The sequence below is a fragment of the Petaurus breviceps genome, unplaced genomic scaffold, assembly GCF_028583685.1.
Source record: "Petaurus breviceps papuanus isolate PSGF00001 unplaced genomic scaffold, PetGlider_PUasm1.0 189, whole genome shotgun sequence".
NCBI classification, from domain to species: Eukaryota; Metazoa; Chordata; class Mammalia; order Diprotodontia; family Petauridae; genus Petaurus; species Petaurus breviceps.
The window spans coordinates 18,847,095-18,870,692 of record NW_027185809.1 but is presented as its reverse complement, the minus strand read 5'-3'; the positions used below and the strand labels follow the sequence as shown (position 1 = coordinate 18,870,692).

The following is a 23,598-nucleotide window of genomic DNA, read 5'->3' as shown; positions in this document are numbered from 1 at the left end:
ATTTTACATTGCCTTCTATTATTTCATTTGTTTGGATCTGTTTAACAGCATCTTGATTTCTCACAAAGTCAGTAGCTTCAATTTGCTCTATCTAATTCTGAAGGAATGATTCTCCTCAGTGAGCTTTTGAAATTCTTTTTCCATTTGGCAAATTCAGCTTTTTAAGGCATTCTTTTACTCATTGCCTTTTTGAGCCTCTTTTGCTATTTGAGTTAGTCTATTTTTTAAGGTGTTATTTCTCTCAGTCAGGCTGTTGACTCTCATTTTGTAATTTTATTGTATTGTTCTCATTTCTCTTCCCAATTTTTCCTCCACTTCTCTTATCTGTTTCTTAAGGCCTCTATGGCCTGTAACCAGCTTGTATCTTTCTTTGAAGCTTTTGGTGCAGGAGTTCTGACTTCACTGTTTTCCTCCTGTTCCATGCTTTGCTCCTTTTTGTCCCCAAAATAGGAGTCTAATGTTGGATTCTCCTGTTTGTTTAGCTTCCTTTGCCTGGTCATGTTACCACTCAGTCACTTGACCCCTGGGCTTTTTGCCACAATAGGACTCTGCCCCCAGACAAGGGAGCTTCATTCCAAAGGCTGGGGTTTTCTCAGCTGCTGGAGGTATTAGTTGGGTGCACTCTCTGAAGCCTCCACATGCTCTGGCAAGCTGGTCACATACCCCAGGACTTCCACCCTAGACAGCAATCCAGATCCAAGTAGGTTAAAGCAAGAGTTATTACCCCTCAAACTGGTTGCTTGGTCCCCCTACACTCTGCAGGCCAAGAGCTGAAGCTGCCACTTGGTGGCGGCTGTGCCAGGTGTCTCAGCAGCTTCTCGCCCCAGAGGCAAAAGCCGACACACTCCCAACTATTGAGTCCCAAAGTCCAGACTGCACTGACCTCTCACTTTGTCCTTAGCATCTATATGTTGATAATTCTGGACTGCCACAGCTACTGGTGCTCTGGTGTCCCTCCAGCCTGTGATTGGTCAGGCCCGCCCTGGGGCTAAAACCTCAGTCTCAGAGGGGCTGGGATTGGCTTCCAGAGCACTGTGCTGGCTGATTCCTTCTGGCCTACCGGGCTGTCCTCAGTGGGAGGTTAGCTTCTCTGTGTCATTTTGTGGGTTCTGTAGCTCCAAAGTTTGTTCAGAGTCCCCTTTTACATAAATTGCGGTGGTGGGAGCTGGAGCTGCATGGACGTCCTATTTCTACTCTGCCATCTTGACTCCACCCCCTATTTGGGGTGACTGTTAGCTGAAAGTAGTGAAGCTTGTTTGGATCAGGAAAATTCACTTTACATGTACAAGGTAAATTGGCTTCAAGTTCTGCAATCTCTTTAACAAGCAGTTTGTCCCTCACAGACACTCTGTGTGTGGTGTCTGATGATGGGCCAGATGGACAAGATCCTTTAAGGCCCTCATCCTTCTTCAATTTTTACCTTTACCCTGGAGAGCCCCACACCATCCCCTGGTGCTGGTCCTGCATCCACAGCGGCCATACTATGGCTCACTGGCCTCCAGTTCCCCTACCAAACTCTTCTTTGTGACAAAATTTGGTGCTGATACCTGAAGTGGGAAGAGACAAAACAGAGAAAGAAAATTACAGACTAATTTCCCTTATGAATATAGATGCAAAAATTATAAATAAAATATTAGCAAAAAGACTACAGCCACTCATTACGAGAATAATACACTCTGATCAGGTAGGATTTGTTCCAGGAATGCAAGGGTGCTTCAATATCAGGAAAACTATCAGTATAATCGAGCACATCAACGACAAAACTAGCAGAAACCATATGATTATCTCAATAGACACAGAAAAGGCTTTTGACAAAATACAACACCCATTCCTATTAAAAACACTAGAAAGTATATGAATCAATGGAGACTTCCTTAAAATAATAAGTAGCATTTATCTAAAACCATCATCAAGTGTTATATGTAATGCGGATAAATTAGAAGCATTTCCCATAAGATCAGGGGTGAAACAAGGATGTCCACTATCACCCCTCTTATTCAATCTGGTACTAGAAATGTTAGCAGCAGCAATAAGAGAAGAAAAAGAAATTGAAGGAATCAAATTAGGCAAAGAAGAGACTGAGGTATCACTCTTTTTTTTTTTTTTAAGGCAATGGGGTTAAGTAACTTGCTCAAGGTTATTTGAGCCACCTGGCCGCCCCTTGAAGTATCACTCTTTGCAGATGATATGATGATGTAGATATTCCTAGAGAATCAAGTAAAAAACTGCTTGAGATAATAAACAAATTTGGCAAAGTTTCAGGATATAAAATAAACCCACAAGGGGCGGCCAGGTGGCTCAGCGAGTAAGGGCACTGGTTCCAGTGTTGGGATGACCTGGGGATCAAATCCGGGCTCAGATACTTAGCACCACACCCAGAAATAACTGGCCGTGTAACCTTGAGCAAGTTACTTAACCCCAATTGCTTTTAAAAAAATAAACCCACATAAGTCCTCTGCATTCTTATATACCTTTAATGAAATCCAACAGCAAGAGTTAGAAAGAGAAATCCCATTTAATGTTACTGTACATATCATAAAATATTTGGGAATCTATCCATCAAAACAAACCCAGGACTTATATGAACACAATTACAAAACACTTCTCAGACAAATAAAGTCAGATCTAACTAATTGGAAAAACATCAATTGCTCATGGCTGGGTCAATCCAATGTAATAAAAATGACAATTTTACCTAAATTGTCCATATCAATCAATCTTCTAAAAAATTACTTTGTAGAGCTAGAAAAAAATAGTATCAAAATTCATTTGGAAGAACAAAAGGTCCAGCATATCAAGGCAATTAATGAAAAGAAATGCTAGGGAAGGTGGCCTAGCCATAACACATTTTAATATGTTACAAAGCAGCAGTCATCAAAACTACTTGGTGCTGGCTGAGGAATAGAGTAGTGGACAAATGGAACAGACTGGGTACAGGAGACCCAGCAGCCAATTAATATAGTAATCTACTGTTTGATAAACAAAGTCCCAAAGACCCCAGTTTTGGGGATAAGAATGCACTATTTGACAAGAATTGCTGGGAAAACTGGAACATAGTACGGCAGAAATTGGGCATAGACCAATATCTAACACTGTACACCAAAATAAATTTGAAATGGGTGCATGATTTATGTATAAAGGCTGATACTGTAAACAATCTGGGAGAGCAAGGGATAGTTTACCTGTCAGATCTATGGAGAGGGAAAGACTTTATGATGAAACAAAAATTAGAGAGCATTACAAAATGCAAAATGGACAATTTTGATTACATTAAATTGAAAAGTTTCTATACAAATAAAGCCAATGTCACCAAGGTTAAGAGGGAAGTGGAAAATCGGGAAAGGATCTTTACAACCAATGTCTCTCAAAAAGGCCTCATTTCTAAAATATACAAAGAATTGAGTCAAATCTATAAGAATACAATCCCTGCCCCAACTGACAAATGGTTAAAGGATATGAGCAGGCAGTTCTCAGAAGATGAAATTAAAGATACCTATAAGCATATGAAAAAATTCACTGAATCACTACTGATTAGAGAAATGCAAATCAAAACTACTCTGAGGTACCACACCTCACCAGTCATTGGCTGAGATGCCAAAACCAGGAAAATGATAAATGCTGGAGAGAATGCAGAAAAATTGGAACACTAATACATTGTTGATGGAGTTGTGAACTGATCCAGCCATTCTGGAGAGCAAGCTGGAACTGTCCCCAAAGGACTATAAATAAGTGAATACCCTTTGACCCAGCAATACCACTTCTAGGTTATATCCCAAAGAGATCAGAGAAGTGGGAGGAGGACCTGTTTGTACAAAAATATTCATAGAGGCTCTTTTTGTGGTGGCAAAGAATTGGAAATCAAGGGGATGCCCATCAATTGGGGAATGGCTGAAGAAGCTATGTTATATGAATGTAATGGAATACTACTGTGCTATAAGAAATCAGGAGCAGACAGACTTCACAATAACTTGGGGAGACATATATAAATTGATGCTGAGCGAGAAGAGCAGAACCAGGAGAAATCTCTACACAATCACAGACACAACGTATGTGTGAAGACCAACGTCAATAGACTGGGTCCCTCTCAGCAATGTAAGGTTATAAGACAACTCCAAAAGACTCATGACTGAAAGAGATACCGACATCCAGAGAAAGAGATGCGGAGTCTGAATGCAGAGTGAAACAAAAAACTTGCTCTCTTTCTTTTTCTTGTTTTGTTGTGTTTCCTCTTTCCCATGGATCATTCGGTACAACCTGACTAATGATTAATGTGAAGATATGTATAGATCCTATATTTGAGTGCATGCCGTCATGATGGGGGGGGAGGGAGGGAGAGAAAAAGTGAAACTCAAGGGACTGTGGAACTGAATGTTGTAAAATAAAAGTAAATAAATTAAAAATAAAAAAAGAATATTTGTTGTTGGGGGCAGTTAGGTGGTGCAGTAAATAGAGCACCAGCCCTAGAGTCAAGAGGACCTGTGTTCAAATCTGGCCTCAGACACTTTATACACTTACTAGCTGTGTGACTATGGGCAAATCACTTAACCCCAATTGCCTTGCTTTCTCCACTCCCCAAAACCAAGAATATTTGTTGCTGCTTAATCATTTCAGTCATGTCTAGACTTTCATTACCACAGTTGAGGTTTTCATGGCAAAGATGCTGGAGTGGTTTTCCATTTCCTTCTCCAGATCATTTTACAGTTGAAGAAACTGAGGCAAACAAGGTTAAGTGACTTGCCCAGGGTCACACAGTTAGTAAGTATGTGAGGTCTGATTTGATCTCAGAAAGATGAGTCTTCCTGGTTCCAGGTCCTGAGGTGGTACTGTCCAAATTTCACTATCATCACTAATGAGAAAAATTGCTTTACAAAAGCAAGTAGATTTTTTTCAACTTGAAATCTCTTTGCTGTCCTGCTGATTTCATCTATAAATAATGACAGGATGATCTGTTTTAGCTGAGTTTCATGCCAAACTTTCTTCTGGCTTGTTTACTCCTCAAAAAAATTTTTTTTTTTTTACTGTTTTGTGATATTTGTAATTGTCAGTCATGGTCCTCCATAATGTTTTGCAAATGAGCTTTAGTCTGAACAGATGTTGCCATCTTTTATGTGTGTCCATCTTTTCATTTGGCAAGGAGATTAAGTGTCTAGGTTCCCCTCATAATAGGTTCTTAATAAATGTTTGTTGACTGACTGAATGTAAATTTAGTGATTTAAATTTTGTGATTCATAGCCTTATTTTCCCCGCATAGCCTTTTCTATCTTCCTCTTTTTCTACCTTTGCATTGTATCAAAAGCTATGGTAATTTGTATTGTAATATCTAGTCACGTTCTTCATAGAATTTCTTTGTTTCATTCTCTGCAATGTATATTGGAAAATAAATGGGAATTATCTTCATGATATTCTGTCAATGTTCATCTCACCCAAGTGGTCTACGAAATAATGTTTCTTGCTAACTTGATACACAAAATGAAAATACCTTTCTAAGTGCCTTTCTTCACCTCTTTGAAAAGAATCTGTAACTTCTGAACTGTCTTTCCATGTAGGGGTAACTTCTTTATGTTTTTAGGTTTCATGTACACTAAAAAGACAGAGATGTATATAATTTGATTGTTTTAGCAATCTGTCAACTTGTTGATCAGAGAGGCTTTATATCATGGTGGATAGAGCAAAAGATTTGGAGTTAGGAAGAGCTGCATTCAAATCACTCTTCAGACCCTTTATTAATTTTCCCCCAGAATTTATTTTTTTATTTTTATTTTTCAACATTCATTTCCACAAGATTTTGAGTTCAAAATTTTCTCCCCATATCTCCCCTACCCCCACCCCAAGATGGCAAGCATACTGATTACCCCTTCCCCCTATATCTCGTATCCCCCCATATCCCTCCCCTTCCCCTCTCCCCTCTTACTTTCTTGTAGGGCAAGATGGAATTCTGTACCCCATTGCCTGTATATCTTATTTCCTGGTTGCATGTAACAATAATTTTTTAACATTTGTTTTTAAAACTTTGAGTTCCAGATTCTTTCCCTTCTTCCCTCTTTAGACTCTTACTAGCTGTAAAACCTTGGCAAATCATTTAATATCTCTCAGCCTCTGTTTCTTAATCTCCATACACAACAAAAATAATAATAGCACCTACTTTGCAGGGTTGTTGTGAGGAGAGGACTCTCTCTCTTTCCCTTTCTTCTGTCTTCCCTTCCTCTGTCTCTCTTCCTTTCCCCCTCCTCTCTGTCTTTTTGTCTCTGTCTTTCCATTTCTGTCTCTCCTCTTTCTCCTCTCTGTCTTTTTCTCTCTCTCTGTCTCTTCTTTTCTCCCTCTCCCCCTCCTCCCTCTCTCTCCCCCTATTTCTCTCTCTCTCTCTATATATATATGTATATATGTACATATATATACATATATGTACATATATATGTAGGGCTTTGTAAATCTCAAAGCTCTATATAAATGTTAATTGTTGTTGAACAATTATCATGCATTGAGTCAGCAGTTAAATTAATATTTTAGATTAAGAACTGCAAGATTCCTTTCCCTACACTTTAATCAAGCTGCAACTGTTGCTTATATGAGTGGAGCTAGTTTTATAGGACTTGAAGTCAATTTGCATTTTTGTATATTTCTTGAGTTGTTATGGACAAAATATTTTGACATTTGATGTTTGACCCTCTGGTGATGAATATCTCTGAATTTAGCAAGGCTGGTCTTTGTCTGTTGCCAGAATCATAACTGAATCATCTCCAACTAGTAGAATCTGCCAAGTCAGGGTAACTTTCATACCACAATGAGACACTACGGTGATACTTTGATGAAGGATATTTTCATTTTATGTTACACGGGTTGGTATGACTAGCCACTCAGTGGCCAATTTAATCATGACTATCTTCTTCATACTTATCCAGATTGGTAATGGGATCATAGATTTAGATTTGAAAGGGACTTTAATCCAAACCTCCCATTTTAATGATGAAGAAATGGAGACCCAGTGAGGTGAGATAACTTGCTAAGGTCACTTAGGTAGTAAATACCAGAACTAAGATTTGAATTCAGGTCCTGTCACTCTAAATTTAGCACTCTGGGCATTGCACCACTTTGCTTCCACTTGGACAACAGATAAAGTCTGTCATCTGGACCTTACTCAAAACCTTTTCAACTTGGAACCCAAGATTATTTCCACACAATGATGAAATATCTGAACAGGACTTTTGTGAGGGTATCCTGTGATTGAATGATTGGAAAATGAAGTGGGTTAGTCATCCAGGAAGTACCAGAAATAGCAGCCACATAAACCAGTGCTGTACTTGTAAGGGTGTGTTTAAAATTAAGCAAAACTGAAGGTCAAAGGGGGCAACTGTGGAGGCATTGAAAGGGGATGCACTTTCAGATGTAGAGGAAACATTATGTACTTTGGAAGGAATCTGAGACTTGAATAGTCCAACTGTCCATGAAGGAACCAGCAAAGACAATGAACTTGTGCTCCAAAGCTCAGCAGAATTTACTATATACTTGATCCCTAGCCACTCATTTGCATAAGACTCCAACAGGAATTTGAGAAACATAATCTGCTGATTATATAAGGATGGGGACCTGAACTGAGGGAACTTAGTTGAAGGAGGAAGAGTTGTTGATTAGGAGGGATTAGACCTCTCTCAGTGAAGCTAGGTAGACTGTCAGGCATGGAGTCAAAAAGACTTACCTTAATGAGTTCAAATCTAGCCTCAGACACATACTAGTTGTGTGACCCTGAGCAAGTCACTTAACCCTGTTTGCCTGAACAATGACAATGACCTCTAATACTTCTTCTGTTGGGAGCCAAAGAGGCCCGAACCAGGACTGGACCCAAATATCAAAGACCTCTTTGAGAAGCTACTTTTCAAGTTAGCTCCTGAGTTCTTTTGATATGAGTATTGTTTGAGTTCTGAGACTACACTTCTGCCCCAAGACTTTAGTTGTTCAAAACCAAAATATTTGAATTCTTAGGTGGTCAGTAAGTTCCTGTGCAGATGGCTTTGGCTTCAGGCCTTGAAGCCAGCTCTCAAGAGCATCCTTTGTAATGTGACTGCATATGGAAGGAGTTAACTGACTTTTCCTAAGACTTTCTGGCACCTGGACAACAAAAGGTCTTACTGCCATGCTACTTCCAGGATATGACAGACTAAGGTAATGATATGAATACTTGAGATCCCTTCCTTTGTCTCATTGCTCTATAAAAACCTTGTCCTAAGAATCAATAAATGGAGCTCATCATTCTTCCTTGAACTACCCACATGGCCTGGTCATTTCTTATTCATGTCTCTGAATCATGCTAAGTGCTGGACACTGAGCAGCCCATGGCATTCTTCCTTAGAGGTGAGAAATTGCAGGCCCTGAAAGAGTCAAAGAAGAGAGGATTCTGCCAATTCCTAAGGATCACTGCCTTTCCTGACAGTATATCCAATGTTGCCATCATTCCCTACAAGAATCAAGGCCACTGGACCACCTGTCTAGTAGAGATGGGAGCCTTGGAAAAAACCAGTGCCTCCCCAAAAAGTGACTTATCTATCACTAACACCAATGCCAATCTTCCTCCCCTCCACCAATGAACATGAGGAATCTCCAGAAAATAAAAGGAATTAGGGCCCTGTTGTTCCAGCTTGGGAGTTACCTTAGTCATGTGCATTCCCTACATGGTAGTTTACTATTCACCACCATTGTACTTTCATGCCCATGTCTCCCATGTAGACTCTTGTGTAATTTATAGGAAAAGTTGATTTGCAGCTACTGTTTTTGTCATGTCATTTGAATAAATACCTTAATGTTGTTGTTTTTTTAAGGTAATTAGACTGATTGATGTGTGATTAATAGGAAGTATACTGGTAAGGGCTTATGAGCTACTATGGATAGTCACATCCAGGAATATCTCACAAATCCAAGGTACAAGTTATCCATTTGACAACCCAACCTCTCAATGCCAATGACAACCCAGGAGGAATGCTACATACTCTTAAAGGTCAAAAGACCCAAAGAAAGGTCTCCTCAACTTGGATGAGCATTTACAGAGGATTAATGGGAAGATATGGACAAGAATTGCTTAGGATGCAAAGTTTTCAGTTGTGATCTGCACAACTGGAAGAATCATCCATATTAATGCATTTACATTTGAAATATTAAAATATATTTTATTGCATTAAGTAGCATGATAAGAAGACATAAGTCTGCTAAGTACATAGCATGGCTTGGATAAGCCTTGTACGCAGATAGGCACGTACACAGAGCACAAAACTATCCATATTCAGCTTTCGCTATAATGTGTGTGTTGACAGAATTCATTGTGTTTCTGAATTGGTTAAGCCTCAGCTTTTATCTTCATGTTCATAGTGTCAAAGGTATGAAAGTTTAGTTAATTTAATGTGTACTGTTTTTCTCTTTGAAATGTGTGTAAAATTCTAGTTTAATTCCAAAGTAGGATGGCAAGTATTCACAGATCTTTGGGAACAGATGCAATAATTATTATAAACTTATTAATAATACAACAAATGCACTAAGTATAGCGTAGATCCAAAAGAAGAAGGACATGGCCGTCACTCTTATATGGCTTACAAATATCCCCAGAAAAAAATTAAATTATAGGTTGATTTCACCTTTGCTAAACGTTTAGTCTATGAGGATCTCACAGCATTTCCTAGAGATATGGCAATTGATAAAGTCAATGTGATGTAAAGGGATGATCTCCATGTTCTCTTTTTGTTGCCGTTGCTCAGTTGTTCCCACTCCTCAGGACCCTATTTGGGGTCATGGTGCTGGAGTGGTTTCTCTATTTTCTTCTCCTGTTCATTTTATAGATGAGGAAACTGAGAAAACAAATTTAAGTGACTTGTCTAGAGTCACACAGCTAGTAAGAGTGTGAGACTGGATATGAATTCAGTTCTTCCTGATGCCAGACCTGGTGCTCTATACATTGTGCTGCCTAGCTGTCCCTATGGGGCAGGAATAAAGGTGAATAAGTTCCACAGTGTCAAAGATGAATGAGTACACACCAAGAAAATCAGCAGTCTCATAATTACCCTATCTTATTCCTCTTTCTCACTCTTTTGAAAACCCACTTACTACTGGGCAAAAGAGTACATGATATGGGAAAAAGAATCCTGAAGTTAGATTCAGAAGATTTAGCTAAAATGATGTGACTTTAGACAAGCCACTCTTTCTAACTTTCATTTTCCTCATAAAATGTGAATTAGTAGAGAATTGTCTCTACAAAATGAATATAATAATTCTGTACCACTTATATTACCTGGTTTTGTGAAGATTACATGAAATAATATATGTAAAGTGCTTTTTAACCTATAAATGCAAAATAAATGTCAGCTACTTTATTATTATGATGCCTGGAAAAGATACGGAATCATTCCTTGCCCTAGGTTCCTTAGACCCCAAGTTCATTCAATAAGTATTTATTAAGTGCCCTACTATGTGCCAAACACTGTGTTAAGTGCTGGGAACTGGAATAAGAACTACCACTGATAAATAATGAAAGTCTAAACATGGTTCATGGTAGCCTGAGAAAGAAAATGATACCATCACTATTCTCTCTGAATACAGAGAATAACATATAACATACCAATATATCTTATGTAGATGCTTCTATACTTTAATTTGTAATATCCTGTATCACATAAACAAAATTGAGTTACTGGCTCACCCATCATCAATAGAACATAGATTTTGATTTTTTTTTGCAATATTGCTCTTTTTGTTACAAGACAGTTGTACAAATTAGTGGGACATTTGGTTAAGTTTAAGCTTATAAAGTACAGGTATGTTTTTTTCTTTTTGCAGTTAACTGAACCACGAATAAACCTGTAGTTTTCCTTGGTTCTTTCAATGGTGGTTGAAGATCACTTTGCCAGCTGAGTGGAAGATAGTTTGTAGGTAGGAGAGACCTGAGGCAGAGGGCCCAACCAGTGGATAAAGTGCTGGGCCCAGAAAAATGAGTTCTAATCCAAACCTGAGATGCTTACAGGTTGTGTGAATATGGACAAGTCACTTAACCTCTGATTGCCTCAGTTTTTTCATCTGTAAAATGGGGATAATAATAGCACCTACTTTCCAGGGTTGTTGTGAAGGTCAAATGAGATAATAGTTTTAAAGCATTTAATACAGTGCCTGGCACATAAGTGCTTTATAAATGTGCTAGGGCAGTTAGGTGGCAGAGTACATAGAGCACATGGCCTGGAGTTAGGAAGACTCAACTTTTTGAGTTAAAATCCAGCCTCAGACACTTACTAATTGTGTGACCCTGGTCGAGTCACTTAACCCTGTTTGCCTCAGTTTTGACTCAAGGATCAGAATTTGAGCCCATCCCTGCAATTTCCTGTGTAATCTTGGGCAGGTAACAGCCTTATGAATCTTAGTTTCCTTATCTATACAACAGGCATAATAAAACTTGCTTTAGCCACCTTCTAGGGATGTTTATATCATAATAATAATGTGTGTAAAGGGCCTTATAAATCTTTGTTATAAGAATGCTAACAATAGACTAGGCCATTTCTTCTACTAGTTTTGAGTTCAATTCAGTTTAACAAGAATTTATACAGCAGTTTTAGCAGAGTGAGCTGACTGTTAGCCCTAGAGAGCTGTGTGGTTGGATAGGCATTTTAGTCTGTTGGTAAAGGTCATGCATGACTGTGTGTTGGGCCCTTCCACTTAAACAAAGCAAGTTCAGATTCTCTACCTCTTCCTGGTAACTTTCAGGTAGCTTTTGAGGTGACTTTCCTGCCTCTGGCCTCTGGTTATCTATTGTTCATTTCTGGATTAGGTTCCCTAATTGTCTGCTGATGGAGCACTTCAGGACATGCATTAGGGGTGACTTGGCCTTCAACCTCTTTCTTCTTCCTGGATTAGACTCATAATGACAACGCTGAGCTGTCTGTGTGTGTGTGTGTGTGTGTGTGTGTGTGTGTGTGTGTGAAGGCATCTGCTCCATCTCCCCACTTGAACACAAGTAATGAGCATGTGTCCTGCCTGTGATAGGGCTACCTCCATTTTGTGTCTGTTTTTCCTTTGGTACTCAGATGGTCTGAGGTCTTAGGGTTATAATGTCAATATCTCCTACTAGCATGGTCTTGGCTGTAGTACCTCCAGTGACAGTGGCATTGGTTTGGGTTTTTTTTGGAGGGGGAAGGGCAGGGTTAATTGGGGTTAAGTGACTTGCCCAAGGTCACAAAACTAGTAAGTTTTAAGTGTCTGAGGTTGCATTTGAACTCAGGTCCTCCTGACTTCAGGGCCAGTGCTCTATTCACTGTGTCACCTAGCTGCCCACGGCAGTGGCATTGTTCATCTTGGTTGGTAGTGGATGTTGCTTTACTGGTCTGAACTTTGGTGGTAGCTGGTGAGCAACTGGTTTCTAAGAGTAGTTTCTGGGCTTGTCAGTTTAGGGTCACCCCCTAGACAGCTCTGCTCTAGTTCTATAGGGTAGAGTGGCTATTCAACAAAAGCAAACTGAAAGCTCTTCAATGATAGTCATCATACTCAGCTAACAAAAACTGTGCTAAGGGACCCTAGGCTAAGGTTGTTTTTTTTTTTTTGATCCCTAATCTGGATACCCGTGTTTCCCCGATAATAAGACACTGTCTTATTAATTTTTTTGGAAAGAAAAACACCAGAGGGCTTATTTTCAGGGGAGGGCTTATGTTGTCCTGCCTCAGCTCTCCTCCGCGGCACTGCTCTCAATGGCGCCAGCAAGCAAATCACTGGGGAAGAACAGGATGATGCGCTCACTGCTGCAGCTCTGATTGGATGCAGCTTGGAGCGTGGCATGCATTTCACCCGAGGGGTGGGGGGACAGTGCATACAGAGGGTACTGTAATGTAGCGTGTAGCACAGGGGATCACCTTCACTACAGTAGCAATCTCAATAGGGCTTATTTTTGGGGGAGGGCTTATTTTAGAGGAATCTTACACAGTAAGGGGAGGGCTTATTTTCAGGATAGGTCTTATTATCAGGGAAACACGGTAGAGATTGAAGCTGTCTGTTACAAATAACTGACTGGTTTAGGGTAAGACATTTCCAAGATCCTTTCTGGCTAAGTATGTCGGAACAAAAATATAAGCTAAGGAGACAAGGTTATCTGCTTACCTATCAATCAATCAATAAATCAATGAGTATTTATAATGTGCCAGGCACTACGTGCTGGGATACAAGTTCAAAGAATGAAACAATCCCTACTCACATGAACTTATATACAAATGTGATAGATTAGAGGTGGAGAACCTGCAGCTTTGAGGCTACCTGTGGCCCTCTAGGTCCTCAAGTGTGGCCTTTTGACTGAATCCAACACCCCTGGGATAGAAAATAAATAAAAAAAACATGTGGCATAAACGTAATGATAATAAATACAAGAGGTGATGCAGTGGATAGAGTGCCAGGCCTGGGGTCAGGAAGACCTGAGTTCAAATCTGGCTTCACATGTTTACTAGCTATGTGACTCTGGACAAGTTACTTAACCCAGTTTGCCTCAGTTTCTTTATCTGTCAAATGAACTGAAGAAGGAAATGGTAAACTCCTGCAGTATCTTTTCCAAGAAAACCCTAAATGGGGTTATAAAGAAACAATTGAAACTGAATCAGCTGCACAACAACAATATATACAAATACACATGAAGTAGTTACATACAAGGCAGTTAGGGAGTGAGGCTGTTAGAAACTGGGGGGATCAGGAAAGGTGTCATGTAGAACGTGTCATGAACTGCACCTTCAAGGAAGAGAGAGACCCTGTGAGGGAAGGAAGAAGGAGTGCATGGGAGGAAAGGATGAGTAAGCAGCCAGTGCAAAAGTACAGAAATGGAAAATTGTTCATGAGGAGTAGAGGGGCTAGTGTGGCTGGTTCACAGAGTGAAGAATGTCAGGGCTGATAACTGAAAGACACTGGAAAGGTTGGAGATGAGGAAGTATAGGACTTCAAAATCTAAGCAGAGACGTTTATATTTTCTCTTAGAAGAAATATGACACCATTGGAGATGGTTAAGTAGGGGAATCACATGGTTAGATTTTCACTTAAGGAAAATTACTTTGGCATCAGTATGTAGGATGGACTAGAGTAGAGAGACACCTGAAGCAGGCACTTGGAGATTGTTTTAATAGTCTTCTTGAGAGATAATGAAGGTCTGAAGTAAAGGGGTTTTAGTTAGAATGGTGAGAAGGAGTTATATGAAAGAGGTGTAATGAAGGTAAAAATGTCAAGATTTGGCAACTGATTGGATATGTGAAGTGAGAATGGATAATTCAAGATGTCAAGATTTTGAATCTGAGACACTAGAAGAATAGTGGTGTCTGATAGAAATAGGGAAGTTTAAAAGAGGAGAAGGTTTAAAAAGAAAGATGAGAAATTCTAAGTAGAAGATATCTCCAGGAGATCCAGTTTAAAATAAGTAATAAGCAATTGATTATGTGGACCTCAAGCTCAGAGTAGAGATTAGGGAATGACAACTTTCATTCTTGCCTCTCAGCAACAAAGTCCTATTATTTTGGTTTTTTATTTTGGCTAGCAGAAAACCTCATTTTCTTTGCACATTTTCTCCTCATTAAAGAATTTTCAGTCCCAGTAAATTTCATGGTATGGTAGGAGTGGCATCTGTTCCATGGAGGATAGCCTGATTTTTCCCAAAAGGCAAATAAACTGGCTGCTAGATTTAATTGATCCAGGTGCAGAAGTGGGGAACCTGCAGCCTCAAAGCCACATGTGGCCCTCTAGGTCCTCAAGTGTCATACTTTGACTGAATCCAAACTTCACAGAACAAATTACCTCAATAAAATGAATCGTTCTGTAAAACTTGGACTCAATAAAAAGGCCTCACCGAAGGATCTAGAAGGCTACCTGTGACCTCCAAGGCCATAGGTTCCCCACTCCTGGTCCAGGGAATTAAGGCTCAAAAATGTTGGCAGAGTTTCCTGTTGAGGGATTCCCCATGCTTGACACACATTTTTTGACTGGATAAGTCTCCATGGAAAATACAAAGGCAAAAGAGATATGTGCACACTTGAATCAATATTGGCCTATCTGAATCAATGTTATGTAGTTGCAGAATATCCTTTTGATGCTATTAAGTGAAGAGGTGGCTAGGTGGCAAGGTTGATAGAGTGATGGACTTAGGTCAGAATCTGAATTTAAATCTGCCCTTAGACACTATTAGCTATGTAACCCTGGATAAATCACTAAAACACTTCTCTGCCTTTGTTTTCTCATCTGTAAAATGGGGTTAATAATTACACCTACCTCCCAGGGTTGTTGGGAAGATAAAATGAGACAATATTTGTAAAGCACATCGAAAATTTGAAAATGCTATATAAATGTAGGCAATTATTATTAAGAAGCAGTTTGGAAAGTAATAATTCAACTTTTATTCTAAGAGTATTATTTGATGGAGAAACCCAGAAGATAATGTAGGTAGTTTGAGAGAAACTGTGGAGAAGACAAAGAGAAGATCAAGAAAAACTTCTTTCCTGTTATGTCTTTCTACCTGTATGTTATGAAAAGAATGAAAAGAATTCTTCAGCAGACACTTGGTATCATGAGTGAATTGAATAGTGGGACTTTATTTTCAGAAATTATACTCAGTTATTACAATGGTTTGAGGTGACTCTGTGATCTTTCTTATAGTTAAACTATTGTAACATTATGTTTTTGTTATTATTGATTGCCAATAAATTATACAAATAATAATTTTTATTTAATCCTTGGAAATTAAAAAAATACATAGAGATATGAGCATTTTCTTAAACAGAAAGAGGCTTCTCCAATTTATTAAAACTTATATGGAAACTCTGAGTTTAATTGATTCATGAGAGATGTCATAATTTAGTAATTAATGAAAAAATACACAAAGATACCCATGGAATTTGAAATGATGAGAATGAACATGACAATAAATCAGGTGTTATCGCAGGTTGAAGGGGTAAGTTATTCTATAAGTAAATGTGGTCAACCTTCAACCCTGCTACATAAGAAACCATCTCTGATAGGAGTAGTATTTTCAAGTGTCCTGCCTTTTGACAAGGGTTAGTATATTTCTTTTCTTTAAGAGGTACTAAAACTCTCATTGAAACTTGATTAGTTCTAGAGATTGGCACAAGTTATTGATGTGACTTCCTGTTTGCCCAATTACAAAAGGCCATGAGGAACTCAAGCCCCATTTTTGAAATATCTAACCCTGGAGTGACAGCATAATTAACAGGGAAGCTGTACTGAGCTGAATCAATTCGGTATTCTTACTGAAAATCTCCCATGGATAAGTCAATCTTTTGTCAACTTTTGAGTGTCTCAGTAATTTCTAGTAACAGACCTAAATTACTATGAGATTGGCTTGAGTCTGGCTCAACCCACAAAATTTTCCTTTTGTTAAAGGTTAGATGGTCTATCTTTCTTAAAGGTTATGAATCTGTATACAATTTCATTCCAATCCATAGTCTGAAATACTGAACAAACCTTATTTCCTTCAAGACTGAGCTCAAATCTCACCTTCTTTCCCATTTTTTTCTCACTTCTTTGAAGACTTGAGGGAAGTGAATGCTAGAAAAGAACTCTTTTGTGCTCAGTGAGCTTTTGGACTTTCTTTTCCATTTGACCAATTTGTTTTTAAAGCATTCTTCTCCTCATTGGCTTTTTGGGTCCTCTTTGGCTCTTGTTTTGCCATTTGAAAGAACTCTCTTTTGGAAGGGCAAGCTTGAATCTTTATAATTTTGTAGCATTTGGTTAATTTTTTTTCTGTTCTTTAAATTTACGAGATTGTAGTGTTTGCAGATGCAGTTTCCCTGGTTTTGCTTGTTTTACTTTGCATCAGTTCCTATAGGTTTAACACTCTTTTTGACAAGCTTCCCAGTGATTGACTACTATCTTGAGGTTCAAGGGTGTATCTTGTGATGACATTCTTTTTTTAAATTGATTTTAAAAATTTCTTTAAACATTCTTTTAAAAAAATTTTATTTTTGTTTTTTTTTTGGAGGGGGGAAGGTAGGGCAATTGGGTTAAGTGACTTGCCCAAGGTCACACAGCTAGTTTTTGTGTTAAGTGTCTGAAGCTGGATTTGAACTCAGGTCCTCCTTACTCCAGGGCCAGTGCACTATTCTCTGTGCCACCTAGCCGCCCCTATTTTTTTTTTTAAATTTTGAGTTCCAAATTCTCTCCCTGCCTCCCTCCCACTCTCTCTCTCCCATCCACTGGAAACACTAGTAATATGCTGTCAATTTTATATGTGGAATCACACAAAACATATTTCCATATTATCCATATTTCAAGGAAAAAAATCTAGAAAAATAAAGTGAGAAAATTATACTCCCTTTTCCATTCAGAGTTCATTAGTTCTCTCTCTTGTGATAGACAGTATTTTTTTGTACCATGAATACTTTGGAATTGTCTTGGATCACTGTATTGATCAGAGTAGTCAAGTTCTTTATAGTTGATGATCATTACAACATTGCTGTTACTATGCACAATGTTCTCCAGGTTCTTTTCACTTCACTTTGCATTACTTCATATAGGTTTACCATGCTTTTCTGAAAACACTCCCCTTGTTATTTCTTATAGCACTGAAGTATTCCATCACAATCTTGTTCCGATTTGCCAGAACTTGTTCAGTCATTTCCAAATTCATGAGCATCCCCTTGATTTTCAATTTTTTCCCACCACAAAAAGAGCTGCTATAAATGCTTTTTGTACATATGGCCCTTTTCCTTTTTCTTTGATCTCTTTAGGATACAGACCTAGTAGTGGTACTACTGAGTCAAAAGGTCTGCACAATTTGATAGTTCTTTAGGCATAGTTTTATTTATTTTTTTTTCCAGAATGGTTGGACTAGTTCACATTTCCACCAACAGTTCATTAACTATTAAACTATTCATTAACTGTTTTACCTTCATCCCCTTCAGCATTTGTTAATTCTGATAGGTGGGAGGTAGTAACTCAGAGTTGTTTTAATTTTGCCTTTCTCTGATCAATAGCAATTTAGACCATTTTTTATATGACTATAGTTCTGCTTTCTTCTTCTGAAAACTTCCTATTCACACCTTTTGATGTTTATCAATTGGAGAACGGTTTTTATTTTTATAAATTTGACTCAGTTCTATACTTAGTACATATTTGAGAAATGAGGGATTTATCAGAGAAATTGCTATAATTTTTTAAAATAATATTTCATTGTCTATGGGACCTTTTAGCAAAATGTATTTTCTCTGGTTATCTCCTTTCATTAGGCCCATTTTTTGCTTTTGCTACCCCTGACTTTTTTATTTCAGTTGAAGCATACTAGATTTTTCTTCAGCCTTTTATTTTAACTCTAATGCATGTGTCTTTCTGCTTTAAGCATGTCTCTTGTAATTGGTTGGATTCTGGTTTCTAATCCATTCTGCAATCTGTTTCCATTTTAGAGGTGAGCTCATCCCATTCAGTTATGATCATGAACTGTGTATTTCCCCCCATCCCATTATCTTGTTTTTCTTTCTTTCTCTCTTTTTATCCTCTCCCTTCTCAAAAGTCTATTTTGCTTCTAACCACTGCTTCCCTTAATCTGCTCTCCCTTTTTCTTATCCTCTTCTCCATCCCCTCCTATTTCCCTATTGGGTAAATTATATTTCTATACTCAACGGAGTGTATGGGTGTATTCTTTCTTCTTTGAACCAGTTCTAATGATTGCCTGCCCCCGCTGCCCTGTTTTCCCTCATTGTACAAAAGTTCTCCTTTGCACATCTCTCTTACGTGAGATAATTTTCCTCATTCTCCCTCTCCCTTCCTTCTTGTCCCAGTATATTCTGCTTTCTCCTCCCTTCATTTTTTTTTGGAGATTATTGTAACATAATCTACACAGCCATGGTAAATTCCTTTTAACTGCCCCAATAATTATAAAGTTCTTAGGAGTAACATGTATCATCTTCTCATGGAGGAATGTAAATAGTTTAATTTTATTGAGTCCCTTATGATTACTCTTTCATGCTTCTCTTGTCTTGTGTTTGAATGTCAAATTTTCTATTCAGCTCTGGTCTTTCCATTTGGTTTCTTGAAAGCTCTCCATTTCATTAAATATCTATTTTTCACCCTGAAGGATTTTGCCCAGTTCTGCTAGGTAGGTGATTCTTGGTTGTAATCTTAATTTTTTTTTGCTTCTAGAATATTATATTCCAAGTCCTCTGCTCCTTTAACATGGAAGCCACTAAATCTTATGATCCTAACTGTGACTCCATAGTACTTGGATTGTTTTTTTCTGTTTGCTTGATATATTTTCTCTTTTACCTGAGAGCTCTGGATTTTGGCTATAATATTCCTGGAAGTTTTCATTTTGGGATCTTCAGGAGGTGATTGGTGGATTGGATGTAAGATATCAGGACGGTTTCCTTGATAATTTATTGAAATATAAAGTCTAGGTTCTTTCTTTGATGGTGGTTTTCTGATAGCCCAATGATTCTTAATTATCTCTCCTCAATCTATTTTCCCTATCAGTTGTAGAGTTGCCCATCTACAAAAGCTGTACTCAGTGCCAGCAAAGGGTCCCAGTAATTTCTTTCTGATGAGTTGTCTGACCCTCTTACTTTCTTTGGGCTGAGAGCTCCCAAAGTTGCTGCTTTTGCTGTTACTGCCACCACATGTGTAGACTCTGGACACAACTGACTTTCACCTCAGTGTTTCGGGATTCTTCTGCCTACCTCTTAAGTTTTCTTAGGCCAAGAAAACCTCACCCTGACTTTTTGTTCTCTCTATCACCCCAAAATTTAATTTGAATGCTGTTTTACAGTTGTTTGGTAAAGAATGTTAGGAGAGTTCAGCTTGGTGGCTGCCCCTAATCCACCATCTTGGATTCACCCCCACAGGCCACCTTTCTAACTCACAGGCCCCCACTGATGTGTTCCTAATGAACAACCAACCAGAAGATGCAATTATTTCTCAACAAAAGCATTACTATGATAATATAACAAAAACTACAACTACAAAGCACTGTCCCCTCTGCTGTAAACTTCAGGCATTCTCCTACAAATATACACAGTGCCCATTGGAAGAGTGGTCTTAAACTTATATGTCATGGTAGTGAAGAAAATGTTTAGGATGCCTATGGGTCAAAAGCAACTCAAAACTCCTGGTATACTACAGGGTCAGAAAGTCCTTTCTCTCTTTGTAGAGTCCTTTTGTTGAACATCTTTCATGTAGTGACACTTATGATCAGGTTACTTAGCTAAGTTCTTAGGGTCTGTCCTCCACACCTCGACTCTCTAGTACCAGACTAACTCTCTTAAGTTCACAGATTGTTCTCTTCTCTAATGCCTGATATCTCATTCCTCAAAGCTGCCTCTTCCCTCAAGAGACTGCATTATGAAGGGTATGTCTCTGCTCCTTAAATTGTGTCTCAAATTCTTTTGAATCAAAGGACTTTTAAATTTCTGTATGGTGTGTCTATCTGGAGAAGTCACTACAGAGATGCCTGCAGGGGTCTCCTCCACAAAGTATTCCTGAGCCTGCACTCTTTCAAACCCATAAACCATCTTTAAATGATCACCTATGGGTATGTCTATCTTCTTTTAGTCAATGAAATTGTCTTCCCTCCTTGTGGTTCACTGAGGAGAAGGTATTTCCATTTCATAAAAACTTAGGGGCTTGAGTATCTTTAGGTTTTTAGTTGTTTCAGTCATGTCTGACTCCTCATTTGAGGTTTTCTTGGCGAAGATGTTGGAGTGGTTTGCCATTTCCTTCTTCCGCTCATTTTAGAAGTGAGGAAACTGAGGTAAACAGGGTTAAGTGACATTCCTAGGATAATACAGTAAGTATCTGAGGTCTGATTTGAACTCAGGAAGATGAGTTTTCCTGACTTTAGACTTAGTGCTCTATTCATTGCATCACCTAGCTGCTCCTGGGCATTCTTACAGTTAGCTTATCTTAACACCTTTACTTAGATTTTAGGTTTTCTGGGGTTGGGCTTGTTGGTCAAAGATCAAGTCTTCCACAAAAGTCTTCACATACTTCTGTGGTCTTCACATTCATTGTTTTCTTCAATGTTTTAACATTTCATTTTATCTATGTGGCACAATTTCTTTAGGAATTCCTCAATTGTTTTTGCTACTATATAAAGTGTATACTTAACATTATTATTATTATTAATTATTGTTATTATGGATACATTTAACTGGTATGTGCTTTATTGGTACCAGCTTCTTGGTGCTTAATTGTTTAATTCAATGGAATTGAATGATATGAATTTGCCTGATGGTCTTTCTGGTCTCTCTATGTCTCTGTTTCTCTTTCAGTGATGTTTTATTTTGGGTCAATCAACAATTAATTATAAAGCACCTATTTGTATGGACAAATATCTTAGGCATTTGAATAGATATAAAGCTTTTATAACCTAACAATAATAACTTACATTTAAATCATCACTTTCAGGTTTACAAAACATGTTTCCTAACAATTCTGCGAAGCAGTATCAATATTATGTCAATTTTATGGATGAGGAAGTTGAGGCTTTAATAGGTAAAGAATTTAGATTTGAACCCAGGTCTTAATAACTCATCCCAATGCTTTTTTCAGTATACTGAATGCACATCTACTGCTCTTAAAAGTCTTATATTCTATCATGGGGATAAAACAACTGTAGTATTGTTTTAGGAGAGTAAAGAATAACATGTTATGTGAGGTCTGAGGGGAAAAGTTATTAGTGTGGGAGGAAGAATCAGGGAAGGGTTTATGTAAGACAGCTTTTGAGAAAAAATTTAAAGAATGGATACAAGTTTAACAGGCAAAGAGGGAAAGGGAGATTTTTCACACATAGAGAACACCATGGACAAAAATACAGATGTGGGAAAATAGAGGACCTGTTCCTGAGACACGGGGTCATTTTGGCTAAGGTATACTGTAAAAATTATACAAGGTAGTGCCATATCGTAGAGAACATTGAATAACAAAGTGTGAATTTTTCTCAGTGGCAATAGGGAACTATTGAAGACTTTTGAACATTGAAGGGACATGACCAAGCCAACACATGAGAAAAATTCTTTGGGCAGTTCTGTGAAGGACTGATTACAAGAGAAGAAAGTGTAAGTAGTATGAGCCCATTAGTGGTTACAATAGTCCAGGAAGTAATGAGATGGTAATGAGCGTCTTAATATCAGTAGACCTGAAGAGTAGAAAATAGATGTAATAGGTGTTATGGAGTTGGGTGTAACTGAGAGAATGCCTGGCACGTAATAGGTGCTTAAAAAATATTTATTGACTGGATATGAGAGGTGAGGGAACAAAGGGAGTAAAAGAGAGCCCCAGAGTTACTAACATGAGGGAGATGGTAAGAATGGTAGTACTACAGACACCAACAGTAAAGTCAGGAATAGGTTTGGGATGACCAATGATAAGATGATTTTGGAAATGTTAAAATTTGAAGGACATGTGAAACATCTAGTTGAAGAGATAAGATCCCCTGGCACTGAATTCAGATTAAAGATTCTAATTGAATCCTATCTCAAAAGAGATAACATTTATAAAATCAGTCAATCAATAAAGCACGTTACCTGAGACATAATATATACATGCTTATTCCTTATTCCCCATAGAAGATCTTCTATTTCATCAGCATTTGCATTAAGTGCACAAAGTCTTGGTGGGCAGTTGCATGAGTTGGTGGGGCCAAAAAAAAAGTGGGCACCTGATATCTTCTGCTGAATGACTTGCCCCAAACTGAACAGAACTGCATCAAGAAGAGTGGAGGGAATCCTCAAGTGTAGACTTTTAGCCTTTTTCCTTTGATTAGTCCAGGAAATTCCAATGAGCACTCTTTAAATTTAGCCCTATGAACGAGCCTGGGATTCTTCTGGATATGGTTGGGAATCCTTAACTTTCTGGCACCGGTCGCATGCCCCTCAGGCCCTCCCACTTTCTCTGGGGCTTGACAGAACTGGAGTTTTGACTAAACGCAAAGTTGTCCCCATCTCTGCCGAGCGGACAGACTGGAGTGACTTCTTCCCAGAGCTTAGGGAAGAGCAGTTGAGGGGTGCTCCGCCTCCCCGCTCCCTACCAACAAGCTCTAGAGTGGACAGGGCGGTAGGTGCTGGCGGACGCTCGGAGAACTAGAGTGTGGGCAGCCCGGGGCTGGAGGGCTGTCTGGTTGGCAGGCGGGCGGGGAAGGCGTGGGGCGTGGTTTGCCTCCTCCCCAGCGCCAAGGAGCGGAGCGGGCTGTGTGTCTCCGAGAGCCTCGACCGACTGCCCAGAAAAAGCGAGCGACAGAAAGGGAAAGCTCGAGCCCCGGAGAAAGGAGAAAGGGAGGGGCAGAGCTGGAGCAGTGCCCCTCCGGTCGGGCTAGGGGCGGGTGAGTGTGGCCACACCAGCTCTCCGAGCCTCGGTGCGTTGCGCCGCTGGCTTGTGGCGGGGAGAGCGGGCAGGAGGAGGCAAGGAGGAGGAGGGCTGGTGCTAGGGATGGAAATCTTCCTGAACCTAGGGAGGACGATGGGGGGGTGGGTGAAGAGAGGATGAGGAGGAGAGAAGGCACCGGAGACAACGGGACTGGCCTCGCGGCCGCGGGAAACTTTGCCTGGGGGAACTGAGCGGGGTTTACTGGGGGCGCAGCAAAGTTGTCAGCGGGCGGAGCGCGCGGGGTTTGGAACGAGC

At 39.2% G+C, this 23,598-nt stretch overlaps 1 protein-coding gene and 1 long non-coding RNA gene across 2 annotated transcripts in view; one reads left to right on the top strand and one right to left on the bottom strand.

Annotated features, from left to right (window-relative positions):
- Positions 1 to 263: 263 nt before the first annotated feature.
- Positions 264 to 23,034, bottom strand: LOC138164320 (uncharacterized). Its single transcript, XR_011169026.1, has 2 exons — positions 22,506 to 23,034; positions 264 to 1,547 (listed from the first exon to the last, which is right to left on the bottom strand). It is a non-coding gene; the product is annotated as an uncharacterized lncRNA (long non-coding RNA).
- Positions 23,035 to 23,060: 26 nt separating this feature from the next.
- Positions 23,061 to 23,598, top strand: part of SYNE2 (spectrin repeat containing nuclear envelope protein 2) — a 493,787-nt gene continuing 493,249 nt past the window's right edge. Inside the window, exon 1 of the mRNA XM_069091728.1 lies at positions 23,061 to 23,299. The gene's annotated coding sequence lies outside the window, so the exon portion shown is untranslated. The remainder of the gene's footprint in view (positions 23,300 to 23,598) is intronic.